Consider the following 18,392-nt stretch of genomic DNA (forward strand, 5'->3'; position numbering starts at 1 on the left):
ATAGCATTGAAATTAACAGAAACTGATTATAATAACCACGACCCCATAAGGGGTGGGCCGAAAAGGTTTCACCCCTGGGGCCCGGAACAATTTTAACAATTTTTTTGCTTTTTTACGCTATAAATTCATCATAAACAGGCCCCGTAAAAGTCTGGTCGTGGGGTCCCGCAAAAGATACCAGCCTAGGGGCCCTGCTCCAGGATGTGGGGCCATGATAATAACACATAAAGGCATTATCTCCCGATATTTTAATGTTTTAAATATTTTTCGCATAAAAAATACATTCTTGATCATCTGTGGGGGGGGGGGCGGGTTGGGGCGTCCGCGTACGTCTCAGATCTTAATATTGCCCCCCCCCCCCTTCAGCGTCAAAGGTGGAGTCGACTGATCTAACGTATATATGTATATATGAATTCACATCATCCTCTTGCCCCCCCCCCCAGACTTCCAAGTCTATCCCCGCCTATGATAACATGATGAATTTAAGGTATAGATTTCTGGTGTTCTGTATTCGTCTGTGTTGCTACAAATAAATCTATCGATTTATATCTTCTCTTCTCCCGCTGTATGCCTCTAGGGGCGGGACAGCAATATATATGATTGATTATATCTTCTCTTCTGGAAACCAATTCTGAGATTATTTCTGTCACGTTAATTCTACAGGGTGGGCAAAAAGTCTGTAGAAACTTTAAAAATTCATAAAAACTGGAAAAATAACCGAAATAAGAAACGGTTTGCAGGGTTAGCATCATTATTTCACGGAAATTTTTTTTGACAGTGGGGGGGGGGGAGACCCCTCAAAAACAGCCGATAGGTGGCGCTGACGGACGCAAGTCAAAGAAAAGATACGCGAATAATACAAATACAACGCCACAACAGGCAAATTGCCCAACCAGGTGGTTGACTTAAGAACATCATGGATCCCGAGCCATTTTTTGGAGGCCTTACCTACTACTGCTACACCACACATGCACCCCGCCCACACCCCCAACGAATCGGTACATGCGGGAATGTGCGTGTACGTGTAGTGAAACCTGACGTGAAGTTTTTTGTTTCTCTGTAATTCTTGTTATGTGTAGTGCTGCCATCTGCCACCAGTTTTTCTAACGAGCAGAATGTCTTCAAATATTCTGCTCAAAACAATCAGGGGAGCACATTTTTAACAAAATTACGCAAAGATGTATACCGATAAGTAACATAAAATGAATCATCCATAATTTAAAGCCTAGAAGAAAACTTCATATGCAAATCAAAGTTCATGACGTCAAAAAGGAGATAAGGGCAGAAATCGGGTTGTTGCAGAAACGTCTGTTTTACTGTGAAATTCGATTGTGCAGTATTTTTTTTTGAGACGCAGTATTTTTTTTACCGGAATCCATGGCATGGCGTGTTATAGGCAGACTGGAATCCGGGCAAACACAACGTAGTGTCGCGGACGCTGTTGGAGTCACCAGAAGTGTTGTTGCAAGGCTGTGGAATCGATTCCAAGAAACAGGAAATGTTAGACGTCGACCAGGGCAAGGTCGGCCACGCGCCACTACAGCAACTGATGACCGGTATATACGGTTAACAGCCCGTCGAAACAGAACAGAGAATGCTACGCAGCTGCAAAGACGGTTGCTCTTGGCAACAGGACGAAGGGTGTCCAGCCAAACAGTACGTAATCGGCTTCATGAGGGAGGGCTCTATGCACGTAGGCCAATGGTCTGCATTCCGTTGACCCCACGCCACCGTGCGGCCCGAAGAAGATTTGTTGCTGAACATCGAGGTTGGGAGCAACATGATTGGAACCAAGTGCTATTTACAGACGAGTCCCGATTCAGTCTGGAGTGTGACACCCGACGTGTTCTGGTATGGAGGGACAGGGGCACTCGAAATAACCCCGCATTCGTTCGTGAAAGGTCACAATACAGACGAGCTGGTTGGATGGTATGGGGTGGAATCAGCATAGGCGGACGTACGAACTTGCATATCATTCGGAATGGCACATTGACGGCCCGAAGGTATGCAGACGAGATACTGCGACCTCATGTCATCCCTTACGCTGGAGCCATTGGAGATTCCTTTGTTTTCCAGGATGATAACGCCCGACCTCATAGAGCTCGTCTGGTGGAGAACATGCTTGAAGCTGAAACAATACAGCGTATGGAATGGCCAGCGTGCTCTCCTGACCTGAATCCAATCGAGCATGTTTGGGACATGCTCGGACGACGCATTGCTGCGCGACCAAGGCCGCCTGTTACTGTCCGAGACTTGCAGATTGCACTTCTTGAGGAGTGGAACAGTATTCCCCAAAGTCTGATCGATAACCTCATCGCATCCACGGCAAACAGGTGTGCAGCAGTCTTTGCTGTTCGAGGAGACCACACGCCCTATTAAAACTCATGCATCATGTCTAAACAGTACTTTAGTTGTTAGATCGGTTACTGCTGCTACAATGGCAAGTTATCGAGATTTAAGTGAGTTTGAACGTGATGTTATAGTCGGCGCACGAGAGATGGGACATAGCATCTCCGAGGTAGCGATGAAATTTGGATTTTCACGTATGACCATTTCACGAGTGTACCGTGAATATCGGGAATCCGGTAAAAAATTAAATCTACGACATCGCTGCGGCCGGAAAAAGATCATGCAAGAACGGGACTGACGAGAATCATTAAACGTGACAGACGTGCAACCCTTCCGCAAATTGCTGCAGATTTCAATGCGGGGCCATCAACAAGTGTCAGCGTGCGAACCATTCAACGAAACATCATCGATATGGGCTTTCGGAGCCGAAGGCCCACTCGTGTACCCTCGATGACTGCACGACACAAAGCTTTACGCCTCGCATCCTGTCTGATCACCTGCACCCATTCATGTCCATTGTGCATTCCGACGGACTTGGACAATTTCAGCAGGACAATGCGACACCCCTTACGTCCAGAAGTCCAGAATTGCTACAAAGTGGCTCAGGAACACTCTTCTGACTTTAGACACTTCCGCTGGCCACCTAAATCCCCAGACATGAACATTATCGAACATATCTGGAATGCCTTGCAACGTGCTGTTCAGAAGAGATCTCTACCCCCTTTTACTCCTACGGATTTATGCACAGCCCTGCAGGATTCATGGTGTCAATTACCTCCAGCACTACTTCAGACATAAGTCGAGTCCATGCCACGTCGTGTTGCGGCACTTCTGCGGGTTCTACACGAGTGTATATATATATATGTATATTTTTCGCCCCTCCTGATACTGTAAGTGCGGTTCTTCGGAAACTGCGGGGCCCGATGCGACCACACCTGTCGACCATCCCTAAAGCCGGGTTTTCCTAGGAGCAGGTTTCCTGTGGCGCGCGCAACGTGAATCGCCCAGCGTGATACGCCGTCCACTCACCAATATGAAAAGCAGCATGACTGTTTTCCTATAGAGAGCAATACTCGTCACGACAGCGTTTTACGTCGGGCGTGCTTGACTGGCTGCTTCTGGAGGAGTCAAATGCGTCGTGCGCCGCGGTTTTGCCGATATTCTCTTCACTCTTCTTGTGTGTTTTCTATAAGTTCCCTTCAAACCGGACCATGCAGACGACAGAGTAGCTGATACCAAGGCCATATACTATAAACATATAGCCGACCTGATCTGATGCGCCCTGCTAGGAAAACATTAACGCGCAGCGTGATTATGTGACACGTTTCTGCCGACGTGAAATTATACATTTTGGTTCACGCGGCGCAAAACACCTATTCCTAGGAAAACCCGGCTTAAGGCAAGAGTGACTCTGCGTGACTGAATATATAAGACGCCAGCCCTTTAGTCCTGACTAAAAGGGCCACGACATTGTTGACACTCCTGGGTTACAGTAAAGGCGACCCCAATATAAATTGATGTTTCATTCATTAATTTGCCAAAAAGGAAATAAATAATATTTCCTTTATTATATAATAATAAATAAATATGTTCTTAATTGATTTTTTAATGTTTCATGAAATGTCTCTATATTTTAAGCTGAATCCCCCCCCCCCGTGACTTCCTTCGCCACTCCCCCTTTTCCTCCTCCCACTCTTTGATATAAACAAATTTTCAAAATCCCCGGATCTTATGAACGACAATCCACCAATCATAGGGCTCAAAATTTTTCGGTCAGAGAGAAAGAGAGCAGACGACTTTTTTGCTCCCTCTGTCTCTCTCACAGCAGCATAAATAGGGTGACCATACGTCCCGTATTTCCCGGGACAGTCCCGGTATTTTCTGTATTTTTGGCCGTCCCGACTTTTTGGCAAAAGTGTCCCGGTTTTTCCCGTATTTTACACGAAGTCTACTTAAATTTTTATTCTTTATTGAAGTCAAAGATTGAAATTACTTTTCAACTAATAAACTATATTATGATAATTACAACTATAAATGAAAATATTAATCTCCCACATTTGTCTTGGTGAACGTTTTTTTGTGGAAGTCATTTAATCCATTGCAATTTGCAGTAACGCTTCATAACCCGCCATTGTGATTTTTCCGTAGTTTTAACACTATTTGGCAATTTTGCTCGGTTTTGGCGTCTTTTTTGGCGATGTCCCGTATTTTCCCGTATTTGGAATCTCAATATCCCGTATTTCTCTCGAGAAAATATGGTCAGCCTAAGCATAAACAAATTAGTAAGAGCTCCCGGATGCGAAAGATGACCCCAGTGACCAATGAGAGAGCTTGAAGTTTCCCGCCAAATTACAGAGCGAGAGCAGACGATCGAGAAATTATACTGCGCAGTTGAATTTCAGAAGCGTCACCAGTGACTGCCGAATCCCGCACGATAGCCACCTTAAATTAGAACTCCTTAATACACGAAGAAGGCTCCGTACCTTGAATAGGCTCCTTATCCCGCACCTCCTGTGTTTTGTTGTTTCCCAAGTATAAATTTATTCAGAAAGAAGTAATTATAGAAATCAATTTTTTTCTTCAATTTCTGGTGAGTTTTATTTACAGTCAATTTCTCTCCAAAATTTATTTATTTTGTAAACATGGGCGGAGATACGGGGGGCAGGCCAGCCAGCCATGGCCCCCACATCCTGGAGCTGGGGGTCTTTCACGGGGCCCCTTTATGATTAATTTATAGCGTGAAAAAGCAATAAAATTGCGAAAATCATACCGGGCCACAGGGCTGGAGCCATGGCCCCCCCGACCAGACTTTCACGGGCCCCTTTATGGTGGATTTATAGCGTGGAAAAACCAAAAATAATGAAAATCATCCCGGTCCCCAGGGCTGGAGCCTTGCCAGCCTACCCCTTGTGGGGACCATGGCTGGAGCCTTTTCAGCCCACCCCTTGTGGGGCCATGATGCCCCCAGCGGCACGATGATGAATTGAAATCATCATCATCGTGCCGCCCCCCCCCCCAGACTTTCAAGTCTATCTCCGCTATGCTGGTAAATCAGTGAAACTATAGAAAATAGTGCTCTCTGAATATGCAGTCACCTTTTACCACACGCGGGGCTCAGTCAAAGCCTCCTAGAAGTAGTATCTAGGGGGCTTTGGCTCAGTGCGAAAATAAAACGGAACCGGAGCGTCTTGGCATTTTCGGGGGCGTCGTCGTTTTATCCCTAATGTTATCGGTTCACGGAACCTTTGCCCCCGATATTTCGCCTCCGACGTCTCGCCCCAGGCACGTTTCGTCCCCAGTACATTTGGCCCCCGGAAATTTCGCCTGCCCTGACCATATGAGTGACCAGTGAGTAATTAAGTAAATCGGAAATTTATCTCTGATATTTCGCCTGCCCTGACCGTACGCGTGACTGTATGAGTGAATATATGCAGGGGCGTAGCCAGAAATTTCGTTCGGGGGGGGGGGAGACTAAAGTGACAGAACAATGGATTTGGCCATCTTTTTCCCTTTTTTCGGTCATTTTCTCACATTTCGGGTGGGGACCAGACCCCCCAAGTCCCCCCCCCCGCTACGCCCTTGAATATATGAATGATGGTACGAGTGACCCAGTCAGTAATCAAGTGAATCTGGAATTTACCCCCTGCCATTTCACCTGCTCTGATCTCGTACGCGTGACCATATGAGTGAACATATGAATGATGGTACAAGTGACCACATGAGTGATCAAGTGAGTTAATATATGAGTGATCGAGTTAAGAAATGAAATTAAATAAATTTAATAAAAATTTATCCCCGGACATTTCACCTGCCCTGACCCTGTGAGTGATCGTATAAGTGCAATAAATTGTAATTTTTGGCAAAATTTAGTGATAAGCCGTATTCAGTATTGCAATTTCCTGTATTCTCCTCGATGATACATGGTGAACCTAAGTATGAAGGTTTTTATTTAAACCCACCTGGATAGCTAGGAAGCGTGAGGGGAGGGAAAAGGTACCTTGGGGGATTTTAATGTTTTTCTTCAGGATGGTAATACCTCTTCTTATATTGAAAAATTTCGCAGCAACGTAAATTTGGGAAAAATATTTTATGCTTCAACTGAAAATTCCAAATTCTTAGGATCTATTAAAGGGTGAGTCACTCAGTGCTGTGTAGCCACCTAATAAAAAGGGAGGGGATGAGGAGGCTCACTTTGTCAATCACTCAATGGCTCACTTTATCAATCGCTCACTGGGTCAATCATATGGTCATTCACTTTATCAATCTTTCGGTTACTCGTACTGTCATTCAACAAATGGTCACACATTCACTTATGTGTTCCATCACTCAAACTCCCTTGGTTACTCACACGGTCAGTCCCTTGATCACTCACTTGGACACTCGTACCGTCACTCACCTGGTCATATATAGTCACTCACTTGGTCACTCGTGCAGTTAACCACTAGGTGCCTCATGCGGTCATTCACTTGGTCATTTATACGGCCATTCGGTCCGTCACTCATACGCTCAATCACTCACTAGGAAACTTGCACCAGTATTTAATTAGTCACTCGGAAAGTTACACAAGTATTTAATCGGTCACTCACTCTTAGTCACTCAAACGTTCCATCGCTCAGTAACTCCCTTGGTCTCCCACACCGTCAATCTCTCAATCACTTACTTGACCACTCATGCAGTCATTCACTTGGTTGCTCATGCAGTCATTCACTTGGTCACTTATACAGTTAATTATTCGGTCTCTCCTTTGGTCACTCATTCACTCGAACGTTTCATTGCTCAGTAACTCCCTTGGTTGCTCACACGGTCAATCACTCGATCAGATCATAGTTAATCACTTGGTTACTCATGTGGCCATTCATTTGGTCAGTCATGTGGCCATTCGGTCAGTCATGTAGTCACTCATACGGTCATTCACTCATAAAGTCAATTGCACACTAGTTGATACGGTGACTCGCGTGGTGAGTCATTCTGCCACTCGCTTAATCATTCGTACGGTCACTAACACATTCCTACAGTCCATTTTACACTCACTCATACAGTCAATCACTCATATGGTCACTCATACGTTCAGGGCAGGTGAAATGTCAGGGCGGAATTTCCGGGGGCCAAATGTAACAGGGAAGAAAGTTCCAGATCCCATGTTATCATGGGCGGAAATACGGGGGTGGGTGACATTGCAACCAGCAGTGCCATCTTAACGCATGGGCCCACCTGGGCATGGCCCGGGGATTCACAAACATGAGATCCGGTTGAAATTTGCTATGATTTACCTGGTAGGGCCTCCGGAAAACCACTTGGCCTGGGGGCCCATGATACTTTTAAGATGACCCTGATCCCCCTTCCCCAGCGTCAAAGGTGAAGTCGGCTGATCTAATGTATATATGCATATATGAATTGACATCATCGTTACACCCCCCCCCCCCAGACTTCCAAGTCCATCTGTCTATGAATGTTATGTACATATTTTGAGGACAGGGAATCATATAAAAATTTGAAAATTGGAACCTACTGGAAGAGTTCCAGCATCTAAGTAAGTTCCGAAGTAGTAAAAGAAATGCAGTAAAAACGCCCACCCAGATGTGGTCACTCTATTTTACGGACAAATAATAATTTTCCCCCTGTCAGTGCCATCTTAAGGCATGGGCACAGCCCGGGGCATCAAGAGAAAAAGGGGTCTCGCAAAAATGAGATCTGGTTGAAATTTTCAAGAATTTGCCTGGTAGGGCCTCAGAAAAATCACTTGGCCTGGTGCCCATGATGCTTTTAAAACGGCCCTGTCCCCAGTGCATAGAGGTAAGCAGAATTTTTTCAAGGGTACAGGCGGGAATAGACTTTACGTCTGTGGGGGGGGGGGGTGCTCGATGATGCCAATTCATATATGCTAGATTGCTCGACTCAACCTTTTGACGCTCGTGCTCAAGGAGGGGAAGGTTAATTTTTTTTCTTAAGGTGGGGGGAGGGTTAAGTTTTTTCCTGCAAAATAACATTGTAATCTCGGCTTGGGGAGGGATTACAACCCCGAAACCCCCCCTCCCCACACTTCCCGTACGCCAATGCCCTAGTGTAAAATAAAAGTATGTATTTCAAACCCCTGATTAACGGTCATCTCTCTTTTGTGGACAAATTTTTTTTTGTCCCATTGGTGTCCGCAAAAGAGAGGTTTACTGTAATTCCAAAATTAATGGAAAATATATAATTTGGAATTGTATGAGCAGAATAATATTTTCAAAATTGGTATATATTGTTTGTAATTTGTGTTAATTGCATTTTTAATTGGGTTGCTGTATTTTTGAAACATATGACAACCATATTTTTATGGGCATCTTTTTATCAGCCACCTCGTTGGGCATTTTGCCTGTTGTGGCGTTGTATTTGTATTTGTATTTGAAAGAAATGAGTCCCAGAAATAATGGAAGAAGTAATTCCAGAATTATTAAATGATATAATTCACAATGAATGAAGAAAATTGAGAATTAGAGTAAACTTTTCCCCCGATTTCCCTTCGGTCGTAGGTCCTCGGCTGTATCTCCATTATGATTCCAGGACGAAATGACTGGATTTCTAGACTCCCAAAAAAAGAAAACAACACTTTAATTTATTATCCAACACCTCCAACAAAACCGTCCTGTCTCTTCGATACAAACTTTTACACTGCCTTCCCTTTTTCGAATGTCTCCGCTCGTTCCCCTTTCATTCTCTCGTGACCCCTGTTTCTCCCAGGCCTTCTTCACACTTTTTATCCTGAACCTTACAATTAGTGAAAGAAAAAATTTCAAAATTGATGAAAGAAACAATTCCAGAATAATTTGTGAAAGCTTTCGGGCATCCTTAATTGATTCGGGGTTTTTGGTCCCTCTGACCCCCAACTAGAAACAAAATGAATTTAATCGCCAATGGGCAAACATCAATTTTTATGTGACCTCTATTTCGAATTGAAAAAAAGATTAATTTGGCAATTTTTTTTTTTTCCACTTCTATCATAATGAGTTCTGGGCCTCCTGAAAATGTAGGACTAGGTGCAACTGCACCTATCACCCACCCTAAGGGCAGTTCTGAGAATATGACCCTTAAATTCTAAAATTACGAATGTATTTAGATATAAGTAATAATTTCAAGTATTTACAAATAATTTGTTAGTTAATTTATTAAGTACTAGTTATAATACCCGGTGCTGCCCGGGTTTTCTTCAATGAGGCTTTTTGGATCACATGATATCTCCCTCTTTCTTTGAGGAACATGCAAACTGTGTCTAATAACCAATATAGTGACTTCCAGCGCAACTCATGAAAGAAACAAATCTAGATGTAAAGAAATGTAGAAATGAATATATTTTTTTTCCTTTTTTAAGGGCGCTAAGTATTTCAATTTCTCTCCCCCCCCCCACTTTTGAACTTCATCTGCCTATTCCAGCTTTCAAAAATGCTTAGAAGAAATTCCACAGCTTTAACTATGTACTTTATGGGCCCATAATTAATTTTTAAACATCCTAAACTACATGAATTCATGCAGTTGAATATTAAAAGGCAATACGAGAACTTAATTTTCATGCTTGAGAAGATGTAAATAAAAAGTTGAAATCAATGTTATTGCATGGATATTCAACCAAAAGTAGGTCCGGGGGCTAATTATTTCCTATTTAATCTCCTGGGCTTCGTATATCTCTAAGCGAACTGAATGTTTCAAAAATCTAGAATTCAATAAAATTTTTAAAATTATTGATGTGACAGAAAACCCCACGAAAATTCCACAATTCTACATTAAAATCGGCAATTTTAACACTTTCTATGAGGATCATCCTTTTCCTGACCCTCAAAGTGATGCTGATGATTATGACGTCATTCAAAAACCCTCATTACTGGGAGTATTGAAAATGTGGCAAACCATTACAAAGGCATAAACTATTGTAAATATACTGACAGCATTGAAGAAATGACAAACCATTGTAAAGGCATATGCAAGTCTTACGCATTGCTAGGGAACCATGTAACCGAAGTAAACTTTTTACGTTAAACGTTTTACGTAAAACGTTAAACGTTTTTGGAAAGTGATTGTTGAGGCCCGAAAACCATTGTTGCCCCCGACAGTTTTTTGCCCATTTGGGGCATTTGCCTTGCTCTGACGAACTTTTAAAGTAGCCTATCGTTCAAGTCGGGTCCCATTTGGTATATATGTAAATTTTGATGACGATCGATTTAAAATTGAAGATTTGTATAGAGAACACACACACACGCGGGAGGGAGGACAGGACAGAGACACAGACAATTTTATATATATTGATGCATTGTAAAATTCAGGAAAGTATTTAGAGTTAATGGATGTTAACTCTTGCATGTTCAGGATATTCCTTATGGAATAGAAATATCTATTGTTTTAAATACTCTCGATGTCTCTGCTATGTTATTCTAATTAGAATAGCAATGTCTTTTTCTCATATAAACAAAAGACGCTCTAAAACTTTAGAGCGTCTAGCTTAGACTAGCTTTAGAGCGTCTAACTTTAGAGCTTTTAGGGGGAGGGCTTCCCCCCCCCCCTAAAACTATTGAACATACTTACTGAGCACCTACAATTTTTTTCTGAATGGTGGTTTTGTGAAAGCAATCAACATAATTGTTGACAAGTTTCTTGAACCCTGCATGGGCGGCGGGGGATGTTCAACCATCACCACCGGTCTCCCAAACTTTTTTCATCTTCACCCCTTTAAAAAAATTTTGTTCACATCACCCCTCGGCTCATATTATCCTATACTGAAGTCTAGTCTCTACCGCCCTCAGGAGGATGATATTGCCCACTTTGAGACCTTCTGTAATAGACTAATATACCTGATGTCAGTTGAACGAGTTATTCTGAAATTATTTTTAATTAAATATGAGTTCGCTTCAATTCGAAAAGGATTTTTTCAATGTTCCACAATTAAAAATGATTTAAAAATTTCAATCTTTTTCATTAAATATGAATTTTCATCAATTTCAGTAAATATCAATCTGAATTAAATCTGTAATGATATTTTTCTCATTAAGTATATATTCTTGATTCTGGAATTGATTTCTCTCATTAAATATACATTTCCCTCATTGAATTGGTCTTGTCTTGTTTTGGGTACGTTCTCAGACTATACATATTAAATCAGTGAAAATGCATAAAAAATAAATAAATTATATATATATTTTTCAATTTTCAATATATTCAAGTGAAATTTTCACTAAAGTGTTCACAAAAACATACAGAATATGAATAAAAATAATTCATACTTACATTTGAAATTTACATACAAAAAATTATGTAAACTTTGTTTTTGTGGAATTTTTTGTTAGAAAAAATATAATTTTTCAAACATATTTTTAGACCAGAGGCACAGCAGTTACCAAAACAACTTTTATTTTAAATTTCTCCTAAATATATGAAGTAAAATACTGGAGGAAAAAAAATAATGGTTTTTTGACTGTTAATGTTTATTCTGGCTCGCAACACAAAATTCATCGAAATAAGACCGGATCGTTCTGATTTCAAATCATTCAACTAGATACCGAAATGCAACCCATCATCTCGGATTCCAATTATCATTTTTTATTTATTGCTTCTACCATGCTTGTTGACCATGCAAAGTTTCATGGACATATCTCAAACTTTTTGAGAAAAAAAATGTTTTCTAACCTCACGAATGATGTCTCTTAGGCTAACCCCATTCAAGCAATATTATTTGTGAAAATATATCGTAACTTTGCAGATTTTCAATACATTGAAATGAAATTTCCATTAAAATGCTCACAAAAAAAATGCAGATTATGAATAGGAAAGAAAATGTAAACCTTACAGGAAAAAGGTGATTTAAAATTTAATTTTTTAATTTTTAACACAATTTTTAAACACTTTTTTCGAATGCACAGCATGAATTTTCAATTTTTTTTTTTTTTTTTTTTTAAATTTAATCCTATTAATATATTAAGACTAAAAGTAAACATTATTTTGATAGTTAATACTTTTTGAGTAACAAAACGCAATTGTACTTATGACTACATTAATTATATTTGTACATTTTGACTTAATATAATGATTCATGCTTAGTAAAAAGAAATTTATATTTTATTTTTCATGTACGCTTATACATTTATTACAGTTATTCACTAAATTAAGTTTCATGAGTAGTTACTGCAATAATTCAAAACAATTAATAAATTTTAAAATTCTAGGATTAAATGAATTCATGAAATAACTAGAAATGTTAATGTAAAGTGCCAAATGGGAGTTGGTGAAAAAAAAAGGTTTTGGGTGAAATAAAATAATTTTTCAAATTAAACCTTCATGTTCAGATTCTTAGAAGTGTTCAAATTCCAAATAATTAATTTCACTTTTAATTGATCTATAAATATTTCTTATGATGCAACAAAGACAAACTTTTGCAATCTGATATATTTTTGCATAAAGAATTATTTTGTATTTGATAAATCCAGATAATATTAATCATATATATAGATTAATTTCTGAAGTTTTTAACATGCTTAATTATAAAGTTATTTTATCACAACAGTGTTAAATTTTTTTTAATTACTTTGATTTTTACAGCATATATTTAATGTATATGATAAATATGAAATAGTTATACTTGTGTGAAAAAAATCTACATTATAATATTTAACATAAGCCTCTATGTATTTTTCCCAAGAAATAATTTAAAATTGCTGATAAAAAGCCAGAATATGAGGCATTAAATCACAAAGAATGAAATAATTATCAGCTACAACCTGATTGTTGTAGCTGAGGCAGATGGAAGAGAGTAGAATTGAAAACCTAATGTATATAATGCCTGGTGGCGATATATAAGATGTGATGTTTCTTGTTGTGATGATGATTGTAAAAAATAATAGCTTCTGTGAAAATATAAACTATGGCACACTGGTCTTTGTCCTTCAGAGGGCAGCTGGTGTCTTATTTAATTATAAGACAGAGAATGTGCTCCATAAAGTAGCCTACTCCAGGGTTAGCAAATTTTTCTTATGATAACACAATTTCCATTTGAGCTAAATATTTTATATCATCATTTTGGAATTCAAAGTAAAATGTCAGAAAAGACACTTGAAATTTATAGTGTTGGAAAAAAAACTGGATCTGACTGTCAAAAAGTGTTATGCAAAAGTGTAAAATCTGTTACCCATTACATCATTGGACCCATCAGACATCAATATTGAGGAGTGGGGCAAGTTCTGAACATTTATATCTACTGTGTGTTTAAGCATCATAGAGCTTTTTTCTCAAAGTATGAAATATATCCGAAAGCATGCTTTAATCCTTTAAAATGTCATAAGAAAAAAATAACAAAAGGTTTAAGGATAGTAAACTTGTATTTTTCATGTATAAATGAAATAAATGGTTGTACAAAATCAATTCCAGGGCAAAAAATATGCCCTGCCTGTAGGGACAGTGAATATAAACATCAATAAATTAGGTGAAGAAACTGAATACTGTGAAGAGATGAACGGTGATAGTAATGTAGACAAGTAACTTGGAAAAATGTCAATTATTAAACAAGAAGCACTTGAAGAAATAAATTCATCTCTACAGAACATAGAAGTCACCAATTAAACTTCATAGGGTAGCTCCACAGTTCAAGTCAAACAATGCCAAAAGAAAAGTTGAATCTGCTTGTAACACATTAAAATCAAATGTTTGTAAAGTTTTTGAAGAATTACCAGAAAATGAATCTCGAAGCACACTTAATGAAGATATTAAACAGAAAGCAAATATGATTATTTTGATAAAGTTAATTAGAAATAAGACTCAATTTAATCATCACAACAAGGGGAAAACTGCAAATTTTAACTCTTGTCCCTGCATTAAGAAAAGGGAACAAGGAAAAAAATCTGAAGAGTTCAATGTCACTGAATATGCTGTGTGAAAAGCAAGAGAGCTTTTGTAAATGAAAAAGCAAAGGTGAGCCATTGTTTTTATTATAAAAAAAATCAAAAATTAAATTTCAACGATTTTTTTGCAGTCTAATTTTTTAATGCAAAGATTTAAATTTTCTTTAATAGTCATAATTTACATTTTTTGTTTGTGAGCATTTTAGTGGAAATTTCATTTGAATATATTGAAAATCTGCGAAGTTATGATATATTTTCACAAATAATATTGCTTGAATGGGGTTAGCCTAAGAGACGTCATTCGTGAGGTTAGAAAACATTTTTTTTCTCAAAGTTTGAGATATGTCCATGAAACTTTGCATGGTAGAAGCAATAAATAAAAAATGATAATTGGAATCCGGGATGATGGGTTGCATTTCGGTATCTAGTTGAATGATTTGAAATCGGAACGATCCAGTCTTATTTCAATGAATTTTGTGTTGCGAGCCAGAATAAACATATTAATGGTCAAAAAACCATTATTTTTTTTCTCCAATATTTTACTTCATATATTTAGGAGAAATTTAAAATAAAAGTTGTTTTGGTAACTGCTGTGCCTCTGGTCTAAAAATATGTTTGAAAAATTGTATTTTTTCTAATGAAAAATTTCACAAAAACAAAGTTTACATAATTTTTTTGCATGTAAATTTCAAATGTAAGTGTATGAATTATTTTTATTCATATTCTGTATGTTTTTGTGAACACTTTAGTGAAAATTTCACTTGAATATATTGAAAATTGAAAAAGATATATATATAATTTATTTATTTTTTTATGCATTTTCACTGATTTAATATATATAGTCTGAGAATGTACCCAAAACAAGACAAGACCAATTCAATGAGGGAAATGCATATTTAATGAGAGAAATCAATTCCAGAATCAAGAATATATACTTAATGAGAAAAATATCATTACAGATTGAAAATTAAAAAAGTTACAATTTATTTTCTCAAACAATGTCGCTTAAAAATTGAGTGTCGGAAAAGTGATCTGCATCAGTTTTTGATAAATTTCAACTTTTTTCTCAAAGTTGCAGAGATAGGCAAATAATATTTCACACGGTTAATAAAGACGGTAAATGCAACAAATGAAAAAAAAAATCATTGAAATCTAAGACTATAGGTGTCATTTCGGCCAGGTGATTTGAAATGGAATGACCCGGTGGCAAACCCCTTTTTCTCTTCACATTTTTATTTTGTCGCATTTCTTCAGATTTCTGCGAAATGTTGCATGTGAAAGTACCAGCTTACTGACGAATTTTACAATATTAAAGCAACAAAAACCAATAAGATTCATCAAAGATCCCCCCCACAAAATGATTCAACTTCCCCCATGGGGGTCCTTGGTGCCTGGAGCTATGTTGCATCCCCCTACTTGAGGGTCACAAATTTTTCATTTATATTCATTAAATTCTCGAATTTAATGAAATTTCTGGTCTATTGGAGCCTGGGCGGCTTAAGCAAGAGTGCAAGGAGTGCAGTGCACCTGGGCGACAGGCAGGACCATCTTAAGAGCATCATGGGGGGGGGGGCATGACAGTGATTCTTCTGAGGCCCCTACCTAGTAAGTTCTTGAAAAATTCAACTCATTTTTCTGAGTCCCCCAACTGGACCCATATATTAAGACTGCACTGACGGCAGGTTGTAGGAGCAGCAAGTCAAGCTTTAGTCGGACAAGAATTTAAAAATAATGAACTTTACTGAAAATTTACATATATCACTTTTGAGCCATACCTTGGCGAAAAGATTTTGAGAGAACTCTGGGGAACAGTGATCGTTATATCATAAACAAGAATGTCACAAGTGGAACATGTATAAATTTTGGCACTCCCACCCAGTTATATATTTTTCTGGAACAGTCAAAGAAAAGCAAAGGGAAAGACTCTGCTTCTTATTTGTGTGGCTTTGGAGCACCAGAAACTAATTTGAATAAATTTCATATTAAAACTCACCTCGTTATACTTCTACGTTACCGGCCGTGTAGTCAGAGCCGAGGATGCTGTGGTTGACAGGTATTTTTGGCAAGGGTCTGAGCATCTTAGAAATGGTTCAGAACTCAATTTTCTATATAAAGCTTAGGATGGGCACACCACAGGTTCGAAATACTTCCGATGTCTTTATTTACGGGGAAAAAAGGTAATGACCGTAACCTCCACAAGGGCAGGGTTCCAGCCCTGAACGATTCTGGTAATTTTTTTGTTTTTTCATGCTATGAATACGCTGTGGCCCTTTCAGACTCGAGAATTTATTTTTTGGAATTTTCAAAATCGTTTTTGATACTGAAAAAAATGCATTAAAACCCTTAAACAAAAAATTGAAAAAAAATTATTGATATTATTTTTCATTTTTGTGAAGAAATAATTCACTTACAGAATTTTATTGTTAAACTTTATGTAATAAATCGACTTTTATGAATTTTATGTAATTATCACCAGACCAGAGTAACAGCTAACACCTCAACTTGCATAGATCATTTTGTTTTTACGTTCCACAAAAAGGTGTATGCATGTTTTTCCTGGTATTTTTGAATATTATGGTGAAATGTTAGTGGTTCAAGTCTTATCTAAACGATAGAAAACAGGGTTAAGATAATTGTTTTAGTGAATACACGAATATAACAAAAGGAGTTCCTCAGGGCTCTATTTTAGGTCCTATTCTTTTTCATCATTTTCATTAATGATTTTTGTACGCTGAAACTCTTCGGTAAAATAATAACATACGCGGATGATTCTGTAATTCTCTATTCTTGTACTGATGTACATTTGCTTAAAAGACAGGTTGAACTCTTCTAATAATCAATCATTGGTTCATTAATAACGATATGAAACTGAATCTCCAAAAAACTAAATTTGTTTATTACAGCTTGATTGGAGGTAGCAATTCAAACATAGCATTCAAATCACATCTTACAGACTGCTCAAGAAATGATTGCAACTGTCCTAATGTAAATAGGTTTTTCTTGGAAATATCTTGGAATCCAGTTAGATTCAAACTTGAAGTGGGAAATCTCACGATACTAACCAAAAAACTTAGAACCTGTAGAGAAAATATCTATCATCTTCATAAAATTGTCCATCCTTCCTTTTTACGAACATTATACTATGCATGGATACAATCTTCATTACAATATGGAATAACAACTTGGGGATATGATTATAAAACCAACCTACTTCCTATCATAACCTCTCAAAATAGATTTTATTAAACTTTTTAAATTATTCGGTTTTGATTTCTGGTGCTACTCTCAAAGACATCTTGTGTCTACGACACTTGGTTGTCTACAAATCGATATTGACACTTCATAAAAATAAGAATTTATGCTCTCCTAAAAAATTCATTTCCCTGGAAGACCTGGTGAAATTTTTGAAATACCTTTACATAGAAAAGAGATATTTAAAAAACACTTAGCTCCTAAAATTTACGCCTTTCCATTTGAATTAACAAATATAGCTTCGTATTCTAAATTTAAAAAGGAATTATTTTGTTACGTTGCTGCTATCACTAACATTGAAGACTATTTTTAAATGTATATCACGGGACTATGCGAATACAGTACTTGAATTAAAATTGCCGCTTTATATATATGACTATTATTAACATGTACATTATATATGACTGAAAATTATTTTGACTATGGTCATTAATTTTGTTGATTGGTTGTCAGTACAAGCATAATTATCCCTTGACAACTCATATATGTCGATTCACTTGCATATGTTTAAATATATCGCATTTTACATCATTTTGCATTGTGTTTTTGAATGATTAAAAAAAAAATTTTAAGTTAAAAAAAAAAAATTTTTTTTCCTTCAAGCCATCTTGAAACGTCCCCTAAAAGCTCAAGTGCTGCCATCTGATGAAAGCCCACTAAGTTCATATTCACAATATTTCTAACTCAAAACTCTCATAATCCTTTAAGTCAGGGCTTAACTCCCTGAGGTAAAAAAAAATTATACTGTGAGAAAAAGCAACCCTTACATTTGTGGCACCGAGGTCTGAAAAGGTTACGTGGGACCGTCAAAATTCCTAGCCTAAGAGCCCTGCTGCAGATTGTTGGGGGGGGGGGGGTGGCTGGCTTGGTAATGATGGCTGTAATGTGGATAAAGTTATCTGCCGTAATTAAGAATGGTAAAATAATCGTCTATAT

General features: G+C 37.9%; 1 long non-coding RNA gene across 1 annotated transcript in view; it reads left to right on the forward strand.

Moving 5' to 3' along the window:
* The first annotated feature begins 4,710 nt into the window (after positions 1-4,710).
* The window catches only part of LOC149083869 (uncharacterized), a 37,461-nt gene continuing 23,779 nt past the window's right edge, over positions 4,711-18,392 (forward strand). The window contains exon 1 of the long non-coding RNA XR_016193021.1: positions 4,711-4,939. This is a non-coding gene — a long non-coding RNA (uncharacterized LOC149083869). The remainder of the gene's footprint in view (positions 4,940-18,392) is intronic.

Source organism: Pholcus phalangioides, unplaced genomic scaffold, assembly GCF_987345545.1.
Source record: "Pholcus phalangioides strain wild (caught in Gottingen) unplaced genomic scaffold, Ppha-v1.0 ptg000008l_1, whole genome shotgun sequence".
NCBI classification, from domain to species: domain Eukaryota; kingdom Metazoa; phylum Arthropoda; class Arachnida; order Araneae; family Pholcidae; genus Pholcus; species Pholcus phalangioides.